This window comes from Mus caroli, chromosome 4 (assembly GCF_900094665.2).
Source record: "Mus caroli chromosome 4, CAROLI_EIJ_v1.1, whole genome shotgun sequence".
NCBI classification, from domain to species: domain Eukaryota; kingdom Metazoa; phylum Chordata; class Mammalia; order Rodentia; family Muridae; genus Mus; species Mus caroli.
The window spans coordinates 43,412,616-43,416,456 of NC_034573.1; the positions used below are offsets into that span (position 1 = coordinate 43,412,616).

The 3,841-nt window shown below is 38.1% G+C and overlaps 1 protein-coding gene across 1 annotated transcript in view; it reads right to left on the reverse strand.

The window, feature by feature from the left end:
- The window catches only part of LOC110292343 (bile acid-CoA:amino acid N-acyltransferase), a 17,920-nt gene extending 15,521 nt beyond the window's left edge, over positions 1 to 2,399 (reverse strand). The window contains exon 1 of the mRNA XM_021159635.2: positions 2,207 to 2,399. The gene's annotated coding sequence lies outside the window, so the exon portion shown is untranslated. The remainder of the gene's footprint in view (positions 1 to 2,206) is intronic.
- Positions 2,400 to 3,841: the final 1,442 nt, after the last annotated feature.

Below are 3,841 nucleotides of genomic sequence, written 5' to 3' on the forward strand. Positions count from 1 at the left end.
TTTTGGGATAGTATTGGAAATGTAATTGAGGAAAATATGTAATAAAAATATAAAAAAAGAAAAAAGAAAAAAGAGCAGAAAGGAAGTCACAGAGACAGATGAGAAACAAAACAGAAAAGGAGGTGTATTTTAGACAGTGCTGGCTGGGTTGATGGAACTCTGAGAAACTAAGAACATGTCTCCACCTGTTCATGTCTACAGGACATCACCAGAAGATCAAGACAGGGGGCGCAATCTCAGATGAAACCAAGAAGGCTCTCAAACCTTCACTTAGAGCATCCTCCAGAGGATGAAGATGGAATAGCAGAGAGAGGTCCCTATGCTGCGCAAAACAGGAGTATCATCATTGAGCCAAGCAAATTTCCTAGAGACCCTTGATCCAGAATTCTCATCAGAAATCCTCAGTTTAAAAGGCTAGCAAATGGCTGTTAAATCCAAAGATCCTACAGGGGGCTCAGGAGTGCTGAGAATCCCGGCTATTGATGAGAAAGGGACTTACTCTCCCCACTAATAAAATTAGTGATGTCAGTGATGCACTGAACTTAATAAGTCTGTCACACTTGGCTCAGGTCACACTGATTAGCCTCAAGCCCCAACAAAACATGGTCAAAGCTCTTTTTATTGTTTATTAATTGTGTGTGTGGATATGTATGTGTATGGATATGTGTGTGTGAGTGTGTGCATGTGTGTATATGTGGGTCTATGTGCATTTGTGTGTACCTGTGTGTGTGTGTGTGTGAGAGAGAGAGAGACAGAGAGACAGAGAGACAGAGAGACAGACAAAGTTTCTGTGACAGTTGATGGGAGTTGACTCTCTCCTTCAATCATGTGGCCCCAGACATGGAACTCACCTTGTCAGGCTAGGCAGCACATTCTTCTACCCAATAAGCAATATTATTGTCCCCATTTCAGATGTTGTTTATATACAACACACCCAGGATAAATTTTATATTATGATGCATAAAAGTTATTTAAAATTCAAGAATCCAAGAAAAAGGAATCAATATAATAGAGAAGTAGCCTAGATGTTGGAATCACCAGAAACAAAGAGAAGGTACCAAACAGACATAAGAACAGGTCAAACTAATCTATGAAGAGAAAACTCAAGAGAAAAGATTAGAGAACTTGAGAAAGAGGAAAATATTTAAATATTTATGGTTTAATATATGGAATACATTCTCTAATAATTGGCACCTTAGAAAGACATATTAGAGATAAGCAAAGGGGAAATACTTATAAAAACTAGGGGTTGAAGGGCTAGAGAGATAGCTCAGCAGTTAAGAGCACTGACTGCTCTTCTAAAGGTCCTCAGTTCGAATCCCAGCAATGACATGGTAGCTCACAACCATCAGTAATGTGATAGGATGCCCTCTTCTGGTGTGTCTGAAGACAGCTACAGTGTACTTATTTATAATAATAAATCTTTAAAATATATTAGGGCTGAATTTCCCCTCAATTACTGAAAAGCACCATGCTACAGTCACTAGAAGTATAACAGATATGGAGACAAACCCAGCAGAAATCCCAGTTCTCATTATAATCAAACTATTAACACACAGAGCAAGTCTTAATGTAGCCAGAGAAAAAGTAGACGTTACAGAGAAAAAGAACAAACATAAAATGACAGTTGGCCCTACCAAAAAGACAATAAACAAAGCAGGAAACAATAACCCCTCAATCATAGTGCTCAAAAGAAAATAGAAAAATAAGTAAATAAAACAAAATGCTCACAATTCCTTACCCATGAAATATACACATCAAACTTAAAGGCAAAAGAAGAATTTCCCCCATGTGAAAAAGGGGGAAATACAATTTCAATAAATAATAGTTCAAGAAATGATGAAGAGGAAGAACACATTTTTATCTGGGTAAATATAAAGGCCCTTTTCAAAATTTAATCACTTACATAGATACATATGTGAGCTTAGAAATAGTTAAAAGACTATAGCCTGTTCAAAATAAAAGTAACTATTATGAGGTTTATTCAGAAAATATGACAAACAGAGAATAATCTGGTAAATACAGGATTGTTATATCACTGTTTTTCAAGTAATGTAAGATTTTCTGCAGGTAGATAATGATAACTTCATGTACTTATCAAAAGTTCACTGAGCTAAGAGATAATAGATAAGAGTGCTACCAGGTGTCAGAGCAATTCATTAAAGGAGCAAGCTGCAAAGAAAAGGTAGAGGTANTAATCACTTACGGCAGTTCTACAGCAACCCTCTGAAATGCAGTGTGCTCTAGAGAAAGAGGCCCTGTAGGTCAGCACAGATGCACAGGACTTCTCAGAGACTCTCAAACCAAGGCTCTGACAACACTGTAGATAATGGAAGAGTTTTTTGAAATGCAGACTATTCAGTCAGAGCTGAGGAAAATATCTTAGTATTTCCCTCCTCAGCCAGACATAAATAGGCTGAACCCAGAGAGTAGACTAAGACCTTGGAACTTGGACTTTGGATAAATGCCTGAGATAAAGATATCTATAAATGAAAGCATCAGGCTTCTAGTGTGGAAAAGCCCTACAAGCTCTGGTCTTTGACAGCAACTCTCCTCTGAAACCATGTCCTTTGCTGGAATGTGGCAGAGAGCTCCTGTGTACCCAGCACTAGGGAGACTGAGGCAGGAGGGAAGTTAAAGCCAGCCTGGGCTACACAGGGAGACTCTGTTTCAGAAAAACAAAAGAGTAAAACAACAACAAAAAAGAGGCTGTCTCTGTGACACAGTGTGTGTTATTTCACATAGAAATCTCCAAGGCAAGGGAATAAAATCATCTTGGATTCACTCCGGCACATGTTTGTTCTCAATACTGGAACACCAAGGATATGGGAGCCTCCTTGTAGTCTTTCTGGATGATCTAGATTGGGTTTTTCACGTCACAGCTGGAAGGGCAAAAGTTAAGACAGCTGAAATCTATAGTCTTAGCCATTTTATATTTGTCAAGAAGGCATACGTCCCTGTTAGAATTCAAATGGGGGAAAGGGAGCAGAGAATTTTTGATAGTGAGTTAAATAGCAGCAATAAGGGAAAGGGAAGAGGGTATGCTATGTATATTCATGCACTTTCTGTTTATATTTGTACTGCCATCGGCAATCTTTTGGGAATAAAATCTGCCACAGCAGGAGTAGGGAAGAAAGGGAGCAAATAAATCGGATGAGTGGAAAACAGATACCAAGATGGGATTTTTTAATATAACTATATTTGATTGCATTATGGGGCTGAAGAGACGGCTCTGTGGTCAGGAACTCTGGCAGTTGTTCCAGGGGGAAGAATATTCCTAGCACTCACATGGTAACTCCAGTTCCAGATAATCTGATGCTATTTTCTGACTTCTGAAGCATGAGGCACATAGGTAATTCAAAAACATACATGCAGGCAAAACACCTACATACATAAAAGAAAAACAAAAATGAGAGAAAAATAGAGGGATTGTTGAAGAGAGGTATGATAGCTTTTCCTGGTTGTCAACTTGACTACATCTGCAATGTAAGAGGGACAGGTATATCATGTTAGAGGTAACTAAGACCTGGTTAAATACATAATGTGTTGTGAATGTGTGTGGGGTAGTTACATTAGGTATAGGTCTTATTGTGATCTGGTTCGTTATCATTTTGAAATTTATCATGACCTAAGAAAATATGATTGTGTGCCTAGTTGACACAATTCTTGTTATTCTTCTTAACTTGATCACATCTGAAATAAGCTACAGTCCAGAAATGAAGATCTCTCTCCTTCTTTTCTTCTTTTTTCTTGTCTTCTTTTTCTTCTTTCTTCGTCCTTTTCTTTTTCTTCCTCTTCTTTTCTTCTTCTTCTTCTTCCTCTTCTTCTTCTTCTTCTTCTT